The sequence below is a fragment of the Lactuca virosa genome, chromosome 3 (genome assembly GCF_052849685.1).
Source record: "Lactuca virosa cultivar CGN04683 chromosome 3, Lactuca_virosa_CGN04683_v6, whole genome shotgun sequence".
Lineage (NCBI taxonomy): Eukaryota > Viridiplantae > Streptophyta > Magnoliopsida > Asterales > Asteraceae > Lactuca > Lactuca virosa.
Window position 1 is genome coordinate 76,850,872 of NC_136428.1, and position 17,901 is coordinate 76,868,772.

Consider the following 17,901-nt stretch of genomic DNA (forward strand, 5'->3'; position numbering starts at 1 on the left):
ATATTCATGCATATATATACGACGAGTATTACAATTTATGATTCGTCGAATAACTTATATCTTTATAGTAATCTACTTAGATTCTTGTGATTTCTATTAATATTAATTAATATATCACAACAGGGTGTACTTATATAATTTATAGCTAACTACTATAACTTATATGATTTATCAATGATTTATACAATTTAGATCGCGGTTTCATAAACTTTTGACCAATAATAAAGTATGATGTTATTTTGTGTATAAAACTTGGAAATCATCAAAACTTTAATAGACACTTATGTATTCTCCCTCAAATATTAAATTTGTAAAAGATGGGCCGTAGAAACTCACATTCGATGCGTGATCTCGATCAAGGCTTGGTTTTGGTGAAGCTTCACGTGAGAAACCGTATCTTGAAGTCTTTTTGAACTAAAACAAAGCGCAAGACTATTTTGTAATATTTTAAACTAAAGGGATGGTTTTTGTAATGATTTAAATCAAAATGGTTTATTTTAAATCTTGTAAAACAATGAAGGGATGATTTGTAATTTATCTAACACAAGGGACCGTTTTTGTGATAAATTATATCCAAAGGGACCACTTTTTTTCATGGATAAATCAAATGGAATCTGGTTTGCAAAGATTTCTATCAAGGGGTTGATCTGGTCATACCTTAAACATATGGGGATTATTTTGGGTCAGCATTACAAACAAGGGTGGTATTTGATCTTGTACCTGTAACGACCCAAAAATCCAGGGTAAAAAAATTTCATTTTTATTATAGTTAAACACAAATGTTACTTAATCCAACCATTCAAAAACATTGCTTAATTAAAACATTTATCAGAGTTACATCCCAAAATCACATAATGCGTAAAACATGGGTGTGTGCGCTGCGATCAAGCTGGGCCCTTCCTTTCCAAACCAATGATACCTGAAACCATAAACAAAACTGTAAGCACGAAGCTTAGTGAGTTCCCCAGAGCATACCCCACACAATCCACATAATCACATAAACCATATTAGGTATAAACTGTCAAATGTGTGATAGTTGAGTTTTGGGTTAAGGAAACCTAATGGACTTAAGGGGGAACGAAATTATGATGGGGATCCATCATATTTTCGTCCAAGGCCTTATTCCAGAAGGTTCCTTGGGTTGATTGGTGATTAAGCTGTCCATTAGGGTTTAGTCTGAAACCCTTGCAGCCTGCAATATAAATAGGACCCCAGGCTATGAAAATCGGCTACACTTGATTCCAAGGGAACCCTAGGGCCGATTTTAGCACCTCTTACCCTTTCTCATATTGCCTTCTTGCTTGTGGGGTTTGTGAACCATTAGAGGAGTTACAATTGTGACTCTAATCTCAAGATCAAGAAAGATTACAAGGATTCAAACCGCTTGGAAGAGGTAAAACACTTAGATCTATTTTCTTTATGATAATTTCGAATTATATTTGATAGATCTAGTTTTGTAAGTCTTGGATTCAAAACATGTACAATAGATAAACCTAGATCCAAGCTTTAGGGTTTGTATGAGCACATAGGATTATTCTTATGCATAAAACCCATCACCAACACTAAGGCCCATGCCTAAAATCTCAACGTTATAACGTCCATAGATCCATCAATGACCCAATTTTCCAAACTGGGCCCTAACCCCTTACGAGCCTGATCCTAAGCCCATAATCTCCTTTATTACAATTTGGTTTACTCCAAGCACACCTTGGGACCAACTTGTCCAAAGTCAAAAGTCAAAGTCAACGCTCCGAGTTGACCCAACTCGTCAAGTTGTATCTCAACTTATTGAGTTCCCCTTAAGGACATAATCGCGATGTCTCGACCCAACTCGTCGAGTTTCCCTACTACTCGACAAGTTGCCCCCTTTTCATCAGAAGCGGGATAATCCCCTACCAACTCGTCGAGTTCACCCATGAACTCGTCGAGTTCTTCAGTATGCCAATCCCACTAAACGTATTAAGTCATTTCTCTTGAATCCAAGGACTCCAAACCTCAGATCTCTTCCAAAATGATGTGCAGAAGGGTAAAGTTTCCAACTTTACCCTCAAGAACCATCCATTAAGCTTCAAACTCAAACCCTAGGTTCCTTAAAGAGGGTATTGACCCATTAAGCCCTTAAATTCCCACTACAACGTTCCAAAACACGTGTCCCAAAGTGGGAAAATCGTGTAAAGTTTCCGACTTTACGCTCATGCATGCTAGAAACACCCTCTAGGGCTCGTTTATGGCTTCATAATGGACATATTGCATGAATGGGACCTAGAGGATAATAAAGCTTGCAACTTTAAGCCTCAAGAGGTCATGTAGGGGTCAGATTTACTCCATCAACCCCTGGAAACCTCTTCTCTTTGGACAACTCAACCAAATTCCCAAAACTCAATCTACGACTTCAAGTAGGGAGATATAGTTAACTACAAGTCAAGGTGACGACTTTATACCTCAAAGATGCAATCATTGATGAAGAGTTTCTGGATCTAGTAGCTCTTTCTTGTATCCCCAAGCTTTCTTTCCTTCCATGTGGCTTCAAACACACACAACACCCTTAAAATGGCTTACAATCACTCAAAAGTGCCTTAGGGTTTCGAGGTTAGGGTTTAGGACAGTGGAGGCTGGAAATGAGGCTAACTCCTGAGGTTTAAGTTGTTTAATTAGGGTGAAAAATACCGGAATTAGGGTTTCCCAAATCCCGTCCAACTCGTCGAGTTGGACCTCCCCAAATCGTCAAGCTGGTCTTCCAAAAACACGCGTGACAAATTTCCAACACGTCGAGTTATTCCCCTTGAACTCGACGAGTTGGACTTATAAATGAAGTTTTATCTTCCTTAATTGACCTTCTAGATTCCGGGTGTTACAATACCCAAAGAAGGGGCTGATTTGGTCATATTAACAAGTTAAAGGGACCGATCTGTACAAGTATTACAAACAAGTGGAAAGGGGGTCGTTGTCTTCGTCCCTTCCACTGACCAGGAATGGAAAACACGAAGGAAAGCGATCGGGAAACTCCGATGTGACTGAGAGATCGTGAGGATGGGAAGGCGTCGATCTACGACGACCCTCGTGGGTTCAATATTCATCTGATCGGGAAGAAGTACAAACGAAATCAGAAAATGAGGTGGTCTGGTAGGGGTTTAGAAATTGCGATGGGAGGGAGGCGGAGGCGGCTGGGGCAACTGCAAATCGAGGGTAGACAGCCGATGCCCGGCGAGCCTTCGTGGGTTCCCATATCGCCGTCGGCGACATCAAACCAGAAGAGAGAAGCAAGGCAGATCGATGATAGAACAATCAACAAGAATTGATATCAATAGGGGGTAGTGGCTCCGATCGATAGGAAAAGAAGGAAGAAGATGATGAGTTTGGGTGGTGCTCTTCGATTGGAGGAGGGGAAAGGAGGAGGTTGCTGCCTCGATGTCGCCGGATGTCACACCCCCGAACCAGACGGCGGAAACGTCTGGGGGCTCGTGTGACTAACAATTGAATTATCATCACAATGAATACACATGAAACATAACACATTCATCACCAACATTTCATATTACAACCAACATTGTTCACATCAAGTACATTGTTATAAATTACATAAGTTCAAAGTATTAATAGTACGAGGAGCGATGTTACATAAAATAAAACCATGCATACTTGAAAATCATCCTGCTTAACGATTACCTGAGAATACAATTTATTTTGAAAACGGTCAACATATATAATGTTGGTGAGTTCATAAGTATGTTTGAATAAAAGTCTTTGTATCCTTTGTAAAAACCCAGAAAATCCGATATTTTCTGTAAAGTGTCTGAAAATGATGTGAAAATCAAGTATAAATGCATGTGTGAATTTCGTAGCAGTAACATATATGAATGTAGTTTGGGTTTCTTTGTATTGTAAGTAAGTGATAATTGAATATTAGTATTTCCCTAGAAAATCCGATATTTTCTGATTTGTTATAATGTCGAGATTCTTGTATCGTTAACTAAGTTGTTTTGTATTGACACAATCGAAGGGTTAATCTTCGAAATGTTAAATTGGTATTAGAATCTCTATATGAGCCGTTATAACCATGCATGATAATGACTAGGTTGCCTGTCTTGACATTTTTCCAAATGCCGGTATTTGCTCAAGGTTTTGTCGCCCTAGACTGGCCTAGTCTAGCTGTAGCGAACATCTAAGGCGTGGAGGGTCACCCCGTATATATCTATACACAAACTCTCGCTCTCCCTCCAGGAGACTCTGATTATAACTACAAGCTACGATTGTACACTCAAAGGTGCCAACCGACACGTCTCACTAGATTCTCAACCTTTCGTACTATGTTTAATGTTTACGTGCATGTTGTATGTTATCAATCCAAAGGTACATGTATAAGTATATGAAGTTCAATAGTTATGTAAAGGTATAGTTACAATCTACCAAGCATGTGAATTTCAGTCCAAGCCCAATTAGCATGTAAGTGGATCACAAAGGCCCAATAGCATGTAAGTGGATAATTTGGGCCCAATATGCATGTAAATGTACCACAAAGGCCCAACAAACATGTGGCCCATAACTCAGGCCCAAATTAACATGTAAATGGGTCGCAAGACCCAATAATCATGTCATGGAAAATTTTGGGCTCAATATATACATGGATGGGCCCTTAAGGCCCATTGGCCATGTAACGTGAATATTAGGCCCAATAAAATTGTTATCGATGTATTCCGTCCATTTGTTATTATTTCGTTGATTGTTTTAGTTCGAGGTTTACCGAATTGAATATAAAAGTTCTCTTTTGTAAAAACTACGATCTTGGCCAATAAGCCTCAAATTTTCAATTAAGGCCCAAAGTTTTGTAAAATGACACTTTAGTCCATAATTTATAAAATTTTTGTAATTTTGTCCCAAATGTCTAGAAATTCACGGTTTTAGTCCAAAAATATATATTTTGACATTTAAGGTCCAGTTTTGCAGAAAAGTGCATTTTCAGCCCATTGTTTGTAAAAATTTACACTTTCGGCCCAATTTTATTAAAAGTTACATTTTTGGTCCAATTTGGAAATAAATGTTATTTTCACCCCTAAATTTGGTTTATTTACATTTATAACTCAAATTTTGCTCAAATAACATTTTTAGTCCCAAAACTTTCCCTTTTTCGCAAATTTGCGCCCAAAACCGTGAGGCCTAAAAGTTTGGCCCATTAAGCTAAAATTTACATTTTTGCCCCTTTAAAAAGCATGTTTATCATAAAAATCCATTTTTATACAAGTAGAACCTGTTTGATCCTTATAAAAACATAAACGTCGCTTTTTACCCTTATCTTTTGTTCTCTTGACAATTTTTGACCTTTAACAAAGTTTTTGCCTTAGATTTTTATATCTTGAGCATATAACACTTTTAACTTGATAATATGGTGTATAAGGTGTCTTAGTTCATGGATCTTGACTCAATATTACTCAATATGTCGTGATTTGCTAAGATCTAACATATTTTTACAAAATAAACTAAGAAATCACACAAGACATGCATATAACACATAGATCTACACATTTTACTTGCATTCTCCCCCAGAAATCATGTAAAACCGAAAAAAAGGGGGTATGAACTCACCTTTGCTTTGATGTTTCGGTTTTTGAAGAAAGAATGGAAAGGATTTTTGGTCCTAGCAACACCTTGAAGTGGATCTCGAGATTATGAAGCTTCTAAGGTGTGATCATGGAATAAAACTATGTAAGAAGGAGTTTTTCATGTTAAGATGGAAGAAGATACTTGTGTTTGACAAAAACTTACCAAAGATTGTAATGACTTGATGAAGATACTTAGAACTCTAGCAATTTTTCGAGATCTTGGAGGAAGGAGGATAATCTTTGAGAGTGGTTGGAGAGTGTCTTGAAAATGAAGTATGTGTGTGTATGTGTCTTTGCTCTCGGCCGATATATCAAGAAGAGAGGGGTGAGAAATGTGAGGTGAATTTGCATGGAAATATGGGAGGCCATGCATTGTTACATGGTGAACAATATGGAGGTGGCACCTCCAAAGTCAACCCCCCCTCCATTTCATTTTTCATTTTTTTTGTTAATGTGTTGGGCCGAGAGTTTTGGGCTAGGAGAAAGGGTGGAGTAGTTTGGGCCTTGACTTGGCTTTACTCAAAATTATGAGGCCCAATGATTACCTTTCGGCCCAATGGGCTCATTAGATAGTCCACGACCCATATAGGATAAAAGAATGGGTTTATGGCTCACTAAGGTTAATTGGGTTAGCTATGGCCCAATAAGGCCTTTTGGGGTTAGAATGAATCATTCTAGGCCCAAATGGTCCAAAATGTTATAGATTTTGTGAATTGGGTCCATTTAGAATCCAAATAGGGTTTCTAAGCCCAAAATAGTTGAATTGAACGCTTATTGGTCCATTAGGCCCAATAAAGAAATCCTAGTCCAATATGGACTTAAACCGGGATTCTTAGGGTTTTCAGACTCTTTGTTGAACATGAGAGATGAATTCAAATGAGCACTTGATGATATTTACTTAGAGTATATGTCTTACCATACTTGAATGATTACACGAGAATAGAATTTCCTAGCTAAAATGCTAGTTGTGACATCATCCCCCCGTTAGAGGAAATTTCGTCCCGAAATTCTTTTGAAAACTAGGTTTACGAAGGATGGAATAAGTGAGGGTACTTTTGCTTCATTTGGTCTTCACGTTCCCACGTGAATTCCGGTCCACGTTTAGCGCTCCATCGAACCTTCACAATCGGAATGCGACTTTGCTTTGTACGCTTCACCTCCCTATCCATAATCTTGACTGGTTCTTCGACGAACAGGAGATTCTCGTTTACTTCAATCTCTTCCAAAGGAACGACAAGGGTTTCATCTGATAGACACTTTTTCAAATTTGAGACGTGGAACACTGGGTGTACGTTGTTGAGCTCGGCAGGTAGTTGCAGCTTGTAAGCCAGTGGACCTATCCGGGCAAGAATATCGAACGGTCCAATGTATCGCGGGTTCAGTTTTCCTCGTTTCCCAAAGCGAATCATTCCCTTCCAAGGAGAGACCTTTAACAACACGTGATCTTCGACTTGAAATTCTAATGGCTTTCACCGCTTGTCAGCATAGCTTTTCTGCCGGTCTCGCGATGCTTGTAGTCGAGCTTTAATTTGGACTATCCTTTCTGTCGTTTCACGGATGATTTCGGGTCCTGTAAGAGAACTGGCTGGCGATTTCCCTTTTGCTAGTTGAGTGTCACCCACCTCAGCCCAACATAGGGGCGATTTGCACTTACGACCATAAAGAGCCTCGAAGGGAGCAACCTTAATGCTTGTGTGATAACTGTTGTTATAGGAGAACTCGATCAGAGGCAAGTGGGTATCCCATGACTTGACGAAGTCAATCACGCAAGCTCGGAGCATATCCTCGAGTGTCTGGATGGTACGCTCACTCTGACCATCCGTCTGTGGGTGGTAGGCAGTGCTCATATCTAGCTGTGTTCCCATTGCCTTCTAAAGAGATTGCCAGAATCTTGAAGTGAATCTGCTATCTCGATCCGAGATAATGGATACTGGCACTCCATGGAGTCTCACAACCTCCTTGAGGTAGATTCGAGTTAGCTTTTCCATCTTGTAGGATTCTTTTATTGGCAGGAAATGAGTGGATTTTGTTAGTCTATCGACGATTACCCAGACAACATCTAATCCGGCTGCTGCCTTTGGCAATTTGGTCACGAATTCCATAATAATCCCTTCCCATTTCCACTCGGGTATCACGGGTTGCTGAAATAGTCCCGAGGGCTTTTGGTATTCCACTTTCACTTTGGCGCAAGTAAGACACTTGCCCACGAAAGTGGCTATCTCTGCCTTCATATTAGGCCACCAATATTGCTGCTTGATATCCAAATACATTTTATCTGACCCCGGATGAATAGAATATCGCGCCTTGTGGGCTTCATGCATGACTTTCTCTCTGAATCCCCCAATTTTGGGAACCCAGATTCTATTCATGAAGTAGTGGGTTCCGTCGTCCTTAACTTCGAGCTCCTTCTCCATTCCTCACAGTGATTCACTAGCGACATTCTCCGACTTCAAAGCTTCCAGTTGGGCTTCTTTGATTTGTGAGGCTAGATGAGATTGAATGGTGATTGACAGAGTCTTCACACGACGACTTGAATACTCCTTTCGGCTCAGGGCATCATCTACCACATTAGCCTTGCCTGGATGATATCTGATCTCACACTCATAATCATTTAACAGTTCAACCCATCTTCGCTGCCTCATGTTTAGTTCCTTCTGATTTAGAATGTGCTGGAGGCTCTTGTGGTCCGTAAAGATGGTGCACTTGGTACCATATAGGTAGTGCCTCCAAATTTTCAAGGCGAAGACTACTTCCCCCAGTTCGAGATCATGCGTGGTATAATTTACTTCATGAGTTTTCAGTTGTCTGGATGCATAAGCAATTACCTTCTCTCGTTGCATGAGGACACAACCTAAACCTTGATTCGAAGCATCACAGTAAACTATGAAGTCTTCATTTCCTTCCGGTAAGGATAGCACTGGAGCACTACAGAGGGCGTGCTTCAAGGTTTGGAAGGCAAGCTCTTGCTTCTCGGTCCAGTTGAAGGGTACGCCTTTTTGTGTCAATGTGGTGAGGGGTTTGGCTATCTTGGAAAAGTTCTGAATGAATCTTCGGTAATAGCCTGCGAGACCTAAGAATTGGCAAATTTCTGTTGGCGTTGCCGGAATTGCCCTGTTTTCGATTGCTTTGATCTTGGAGGGGTCCACATGTATTCCTTTCTGACTGACTACATGGCCCAGAAAGTTTACACTGCGGAGCCAGAACTCGCACTTGGAGAGTTTCGCATACAACTTTTCAGTCTGCAGGGTTTCTAAAATCTGTCGGAGGTGTTGGCTATGATCTTCTTCACTTCGAGAGTACACGAGAATATCATCGATGAAAACGATTACGAATTTATCAAGGAATGGGCGGCAGACTTGAATCATGAGGTCCATAAATGCAGCGGGGGAATTTGTTAGACTGAAGGGAATTACGACGAATTCGTAATGACCGTAACGAGTTCGGAAAGCAGTCTTTGGAATGTCCTCATCTCGTACTTTGAGTTGATGATAATCGGATCTCAGATCTATCTTTGAAAAGTAACTAGCTCCTTGAAGCTGGTCAAATAGATCATCGATTCGTGGAAGTGGATACCGGTTTTTGATGGTGAGTTTGTTTAATTCCCTATAGTCGATGCACATCCTGAAGGATCCGTCTTTCTTTTTAACGAAAAGAACCGGAGCTCCCCATGGCGAGAAGCTGGGTCTGATGAATCCTTTATTCAGGAGTTCGCTTAGTTGGCTTGATAATTCTTGCATTTCAGCAGGAGCCAACCTATAGGGTGATTTGGCGATTGGAGTGGCTCCAGGCACTAGGTCGATTCAGAATTCGATTTGTCGTTCTGGGGGTATTCCCGGAAGATCTTCTGGAAACACATCCGGGAAGTCACACGCCACTGGGATGTTGTGAATACTCGCTTCCTCTTTTGTTTTATCCACCACATGAGCAAGGAATGTGTAGTTCTTCTTTTGTAGACACTTTTGTGCCTTGATACTTGAGATAAGGCGAAGGTTTGCGCCGGGTTTATCTCCATAGATTATTAGGGTTTCATGATTAGGAAGATGAAGGTGAACGGCCTTCTCGTGACACATAATATCGGCATGATGGGGGCTTAATGTTGGGTCAAAATTATGGTTTATACTTTACTTTTCTAAGAAAATGTATTTTTCAGTGTTTACGGTTTCGTTTACGGCCAGGGTGTTTACGGTCTGTTGTGACCGTAAACCTGTTTAGCGTCTGCCTGACCGTAATCAGGTTTACGGTCCGTCTTCCTATAAATATAGGTGTAAGGGGTGAGGATTGATGTGAATGCATGAGTGGAGGGGAGCTTAAGTGTGTGTATTCCAAGGTGTTCTAGAGAGAGAAACAAGAGAGAAGAAGAGAGTGTGTGTGAATCTATTGTAAGGATCTTCATTCATATCTTCAATACATCATAGATTCAAGTTATTCTTCTTCTCCTTCTTCTTCATTTGATTTGGCATCATCCGTTTGATTGGGATTCCGCACCATCAAACGGATCTGATTGATACACAAGCAGATTGGGGACTTACAAGTGGTATCAGAGCTTGGTTGTATCAGTCAATTTTGTCAGATCTGGAGCTTATTTGACCTTATTTTTGGAAGATTTCTGCGTTTTTGGATAGATCTCTGAAAATTAGGGGGGGTTTGTTCTTTGTGTTTTTGATAAAAGGGATTTTTTATCGAGTTTTGGAGCTTCAAAGTCGAAAAAACGCTGTTTTTGGTCGTAACCAGCGAGCGGGTGGCGGCGTGTACGGTCAGCAGCTAGGGTTTCCGAGGTTTACGGTCCGGAGTTTACGGTCCGAGGTTTACGATCCGGAGTTTACGGTCCGAGGTTTACGGTCCGGTCCTCGCACGTGTACGGTCAGAGTTTGCGGTCCTCGGTGGTTTGCGGTCCAGCAGCGTTTCCGGTTCGCACCTCGGTCTCGTGTACGGTCCAGCATCTTCGCTTCGTTCTCGCACCTCGTCCTCGCATCTCGCTTCGCAGCAGCATCCTCGCATTGCACTTAAAAATTGGAAACGAAATTGGGGGTGCTGGGATTCGAACCCGGGTCCCTTAAGTCTACAAGCAGGCGGCTTACCAGTTGATCTACCAAGCTTCTTCTTCCATTCCCCTCGATTTTAATTCAAAAACACTCCTTTCGCATCTGTTTTCGCAAAATTGTCAATTTCAGCCCAAAATTCAAATTTCTTTTAATTTTAAATTCTATTTTCTTCCAAAATTTTAGCTTTTAATTTTTAAATTTCTATATTGACTTTTGACCTTAAATTTTGACTTTCACTTTCAAGTTTAACCTTTGACTTTAAATTTTGACTTTCTCGTTTGACTTTCAAATTTTCAAATTTAGCTTTTCGGTTTGACTTTGAAGTTTGACTTTTCAAGTTTGACTTTTAAGTTTGACTTTTTAAATTCGACTTTTAAGGTTGACTTTTGAGTTTTTAGTCAAAGGGCATATTTTTTTATAAAAATGAGTTCCTCATCTATTCCGGTAAATGAAGTTTCATGTACTCCATCTTGTGAAGCTACGATTAAATTTCTTCGCGAACAAATTGATTTGCTAAAAAGGGAAAATGAGGACCTAAAATACGAAGGGTATCAACTTAGGAAAGGTCAGAAACCATTAAAAGCACAATTAGAAGCCAAAATCAAGGATTCCGGAAAGCTTCAAGAAGATTACAGCAACAAGTGTGAAAATTACGATTACATTAAGAAACAACTTGCTGCTGTAACTGAAGAACTTGACACTTTGAAAATTAAGTATGGAAAAACAGATGTTAGTTTCAAAAATTATACTGCGTCAAGTAAGACAGTCGAGTCCTTAATAGAAAAACAATTGAGTTTTAAAGATAATCAAACCAAGGGTTTAGGGTATCACAGTGTGCCACCTCCTTTTAATCACAACTATAACCCACCCCTTGAGACCAATGAGGAAGAAATGCCTGCTCAGTATGGCCAAACCACTGCTCCAACTTTAGTTAAGACTGAACAATCAGGGCCAACTGAGGGTGTTGAGGTGAAAAATACTAATGTTTCTACTTCATGTGCAGGTAAAGTAGTAGAGGATGAGAACAAGGAAAAAACAATTGAACAATCCAATGACTCCATGAACTCTGAATATGTTGCTTCTAACTCAGTTATTTCTGATCAACCTGATGTTGGTAAATACAGGCCACCAATTCACGCTAAACAGAGTGCCTGCTGTAATTGTGCTTGTAGGAACAACCAGAAACAAGGCAAGGGCACGCCACAAGGGGCAGGAAGAAACAACTCCTACGTGAAGAAGCAGACTTGCTTTCACTGTGGAACACCTGGACACATTGCCCGAAACTGTCCAAAAGAAACCCCTCAAGGTCACGTTCAGACCATGGTGACTGGAACGTGCAGAAGGCCAAGAAATCAACTCCCAAGGGCAAGAAGGGAATGTCGGCCAAGAAGCCAAATCCAAGAGATGCTCCCGTGAAGCCAAAATCAAAGTCATCTCAACGGCCAGCTTCAAGTTCAAAATCAAGTGCCAAGGCACCCATCCGCTCGAAAAAGAAAAATGGGTTAAACCCAACTAAAGATGGGTACCAAAGGTTCAATCTCCCAAATCACTTAATGATTCTAATATTTCCACATCTTCTGTTTGTGATAAGCAAGATATGTCATGGGAGAGAGTACCGTGCAAGGATGAAAAAGGTCAACCCAGTTTCAAAATGGACTGGGTTCCAAAGACCAACTGATCCCGCTCTGTGTCGGAGCAGCTATGGAGGCATATCATCAGACTTCGGTTTGTTAGTAGTGGCTGTTCCAGGCACATGATATGGGACATCTCTCAACTGTACAACATTCAGACCTTTGTTTGAGAGTATGTGTCCTTTTGTGGGAAAGGAGGAAAGGAAGAGATCACAAATGGGGTTAGTGCTTAATGACATGAAGAATTTTCGGATCTGTTCTGAGATTATGCGTGTTGTTCTCAGACCTTCTGGATGCAAATTCAATCGGTGAATTACGTTTTGCGTTTTCTTCTCTATACTCCTGAGTTTATCTTACTCTGATTCGTTTTAAAGACAATTTTTCATTTTCTTAATAGTTTTTCGTTAGTAGTTATTATTGGGAAGTGATATCAAGAAAGTGATAACGGGCAGTCTAAAACATGTGTAAAAGACTAAATCTGAATTGTCTAGACTCTGTGATCAATGTGCTGGTAGGCACGAAGGATTTGAAAGTGTGGATTTAGATAGAATTGTTTGGACTGACCATACGACGCTCGGGTAGATTGAGCAGTGAGATAAACACGGGAACCTACGGGATACACTAAATTAATACGCATCTAGAACAGTGGTTCGAATTTTCCTTGATGTACGGACTTATGTCCTTAATTCTGGTTCTGATAGGGCGACTGGGGGGTTCTGATAAAGTAGGTATGTAGGAAATTATTTTCTTGCTTTCTATCTGTTAGTCATATGTTGCTTCCTCTGCGTGATTGGAAGATCCGACCTGGAATGCAACATATGCAACTCTATTTCTACACACCTTCTTATCTATGAAACTATTTCTATCTGTTAGCCATATGTTGTCCCCTCTGCGTGATCGGAAGATCCGACCTGGGACACAACATATGCAATATTCTACCTCTCAATCCCTCTATCCTAGTTAGCCATATGTTGTCCCCTCTACGTGATTGAAAGAGATCCGACCTGGGACACAACATATGCACCTATTTCTAAATCTAACTTCCTCCTTAATAATTGTTTACTCACCTAAAGTAAGGAGTCCTTAGGAAGTTCTTGATAACCAGGGTATATCGGGAAGTGGGGAACACGTTCTAATGCAACTAAAATTGAATCATTTAGAGGTTGTCTGTAGATCGCGCTGCTTAATTTAAGTGGACAACAATACCCGTGGTCGTCGTCAGCTAAATGGTTTATTTAGAAAAGTTTGTCAATATTCTTCGTGTTTAAGTGGACCACAATACCGGCAATTGACCAAATCTATTCATAAAGGTGAAGGTACTGATAAACAAGTTCAGGCTGTCTCACAACTTTGATCCCAAATATTTTTGTTTTTGTTAAATTTGTTCATAGTTTTTCTCTATGCACAAATTTAGGGGGAGAATTAAAAAAAAAATTCAAAAATCAAACAAAAATCAGAAAATTAAAAAAAATCCAAAAATAGTGTTATTTCTTGTTCAGAAAAATCCAAAAATCCAAAAATATTTTTGTTTCTGTTTTATTTTTTCAGTAAATATGAAAAACCCAAAAATAGTGTGTGCTAAAGTTTTCTTTTAGTTTTGTTTTGTCTTGAAAAATGAATTCAGATGTAGATGAGACTCATGGAGTCTGTATTGAGATTTCTGAGCAGAAGCTTCATCCGTGAGCATCGAAGAATTCTCATTCGAAGGAGCAAGAAATGAAGATTATTCTTTCAACATTCAATCCTTCAACCCCAGAAGCAAGGTGAAGCTGACTTGAAGATTATGTGACAGATTGCATTGAAGCCTCCTCAATCAATTTGCTGTTATCTATAAACCTGCTGAAGTGATTCAGAAGATTTGTTCTCTCTGAAGATTCTCAAGCTGAAAGAGCTATCTTTCAAGAATCTTTTCAAGAAGCCTCCTCACCCAATGTGTGTTTAATGTCAATTTTTGAAGACCAACTGCTCAAGATGAAGTCATTCATTGAAGATTCATCAACTTCATCTTAAAGCTGTGAAGAAAATTGAAGATTAATGTTGAAGCCAAGCTCCCGATGAAGATTAACAAGAAAAGCCAGCTACTTTTTAGGGGGAGTTTGTTGGGTCTGTTAAAAAAGAAAGCTATAAACCAAGGGGGATATTGTTGGGTCAAAATTATGGTTTATACTTTACTTTTCTAAGAAAATGTATTTTTCAGTGTTTACGGTTTCGTTTACGGCCAGGGTGTTTACGGTCTGTTGTGACCGTAAACCTGTTTACGGTCTGCCTGACCGTAATCAGGTTTACGGTCCGTCTTCCTATAAATATAGGTGTAAGGGGTGAGGATTGGTGTGAATGCATGAGTGGAGGGGAGCTTAAGTGTGTGTATTCCAAGGTGTTCTAGAGAGAGAAACAAGAGAGAAGAAGAGAGTGTGTGTGAATCTATTGTAAGGATCTTCATTCATATCTTCAATACATCATAGATTCAAGTTATTCTTCTTCTCCTTCTTCTTCATTTGATCTGGCATCATCTGTTTGATTGGGATTCCGCACCATCAAACGGATCTGATTGATACACAAGCAGATTGGGGACTTACACTTAACCAATCCATGCCGATGATCGCATCAAAACTCCTAATATTTATTGGCATCAAATTTATTTGGAAGGAGTGGTTGTTTAGTGTTAACGTAATCCTGTATAGATATCTTTGGTTGTTTTCGTTTTCCCATTAGCCATTTCCACCGTAAAGGCTTCGTTGAGCTTCTGGGATTGTTGATTTAGCAAGTGTTTGAATTTATTACTAACAAAACTTCGTTCCGCCCCACTATCAAATAAGATGCATGCATACGAGTTGTTAAGTAGGAACGTACCAGTGACAACGGCTGGGTCCTGCACTGCTTCACCCTGACCCATTGTCAGCACTCTCCCTGTTGCTCCTGCCCCCTGATTGTTCACGTTGGGGCAGTTTCGCCTGAAATTCCCGGTTTTCCCACATCCGTAACAGGTATAACTGGCTCCAACATCGGTGTTGTTGTTATTGTTGTAGTTGTTGTTGTTGTTGTTTGTCATCTGGTTCTGTTGAAGCTGAGCCCTACAATACTTTGTTGTATGGCCCTTCCGGTTGCACCTTGTGCAATTTATCTCTCTGCACTCCCTATGATGGTGGAAGTTGCATTTGCCTCTTGGGTGATTACCTCTACTCTTTGCTCGGCTCGTACAGCCCTTGCTTCGGCCGCAAAGAGTTGACGCTTGAGACTGGTTATTTCTTCCTCGAGAGAGCGTAGATGGTCTGTATCACCCTTCTGAACCGTGCGTGGATCTGATAGGGCTTTCAATAGGTGGGGTTCACTGCGTGCCTCCTCAACGTCCTTCCCTTCATCTAACTCCTGGTCAGATTCACCATATTCGTAATCAGTTACCACATATTCTTCCGGTTCCACTTCGGGTCCCACTTCCTGACCCATGGCAGGGCCTCCTTCGGGGTTTTCTTCAGATTCCTCATCAGACTCTTCTATCCATCCGTTATTTCCCTGATTGGGAAAATAAGGATCTCCGGGGTGGTCGAAACCAGCCATACTGAGTGCACGAGAGTGCGTAAATAAATCATGTTTTGGTTATTCCTATAGTATATTTTAATTATTTAGATTTTGGGTTCCTAGAGTTATTGGAGAGGGAGGTAGGCTTTTGGATTCATTTCCCGCTATGATCACTCCCGAACACATGTTGGTCATATTCTGAATAAATATAGTTGATCAGGCTATACTTATCCCTAATATGACTAGCGGTTCACGATGGTTTGATCGCCGAACTCTGACCAATTTTTACCAGTTGTTACACCATGGTTGCCTTATTGACATATAGTGCTAAGGAATCCCCTGATCATTATTTCCTATCCCGAAGATAATCACTAGGATAGGTCCCTAAAAATTAGATGCTTTAGCGACAGAAAATGAGGATAACGAGAATGAGTAATCGGGTTGAATGTTTGATATATAATTAAAAGAATATAATTATTGTGGGTTGAAAACCCTATGTGCTAACCAGGCCCCCAAGTTTGACCCACTCAGTTTTCTTGTATTACAGGTAGTGACCAGAGAGCACAAGTGTGATGTTGTGTCGAGCAATTTATGGATGCTTATAGGCCAATAGTTTAGATAAACTAGTGTGAGGCCTGTATAATTTTCGTTTATGCTTATGTACTGTATTAATGATGACATCCCAGCGTTTTAAATATAAATAAAAAAAATACATTTCTTCGGGAATGTTTTGATAATATCATTATCATGTGTTTGAGAACAAATTCCGCAATATTATTCTTTAAAAATGATACTATGATTTTAAATAAGCATAAATAAATCGGTCTTTTCTGACCGTGAAATTGGGGATGTCACAAATGCTCACATCAAGTCTGATCTTGCCAGTATGGATGATTCTCGCACATACCAGGGTAATGACAATCTACACATTGGTGACGGTAAAGGTCTTCCTATTCTCAATATTGATTCTTCTCGTATTTTCTCACCCAATAAAACTTTTCAACTTACAAACATCTTACACGTTTCACGCATTACAAAACAACTTCTTTCTGTTCAAAAGTTATGTTTAGATAACAATGTCTTCTTTGAGTTTCACTCTTCTTTTTTTGCTATTAAGGACGCGTCTACACATACTATCCTTCTCACGGGCCCCAATGAAAAGGGTCTCTACAAGCTCAAGCTTCAGTCGTTCAAGTCCAAGTCTTCTTCTCATGTTGCTTTCTCTGCAGCTCATGCATCTCCTGTCACATGGAATCAACGACTTGGACATCCTCATAAGAGTCTTTTAAATTTTATGTTTCTAGTTTTTTCACTTCCTGTTACAAACAAGTATGTTTCTAGTTTTTTTTCGTCATGTCAACTTGGAAAATCTTCATAATTACATTTACCTTTATCTTTCCTATAATGGTCATCGTTATTTTTTTTATTATGCATTAATCATCATTCTCGTTATATATGGTTCTTTCATATGTCTTAAAAATCTGATGTATTCAGTCTCTTTCAAAATTTTATCACTATGGTTGAAAGACAATTTTCCACAAAACTTAAGCGCGTTCAAATGGACTGGGGTGGAGAATTTCGCTCCCTATCCAATCTCTTTACCAATTTAGGCATTATTTATCAACGTTCTTGTCCACACACGAGTGCTCAAAATGGCTTTGTTGAACGACGTCATAGACATGTCGTCGAAACCAATCTTACTCTTGTGGCTCAATCTAACACACCTCAGTGCTTCTGGCACTTTGCTTTTGAAACTGCTATTTTATCTTATCAATCGCATGCCCTTTCACACATCTCAAAAAATATCTCCCTTTCAACATATCTTCAAACGTCCTCCTGATTACTCATTCCTATTATTGTTTGGTTGTCTTTGTTTTCTGTATCTACGCCCATACAATTCTCACAAAATGGATTTTAGGTCCACTCCATGTATCTATCTTGACTTATCATTTGAACGAATCTATATTGCCCGTCATGTCCGTTTTAATGAATCCTCCTTTCCATTCGCCAAAACCAATACATCAACATCTTCTCCGATCTTATCCTCCTCTCCATACACCTTGATGGTATCTCCTCACGAGATGCCTGATAGACATCGATCACCCACTCCTACTG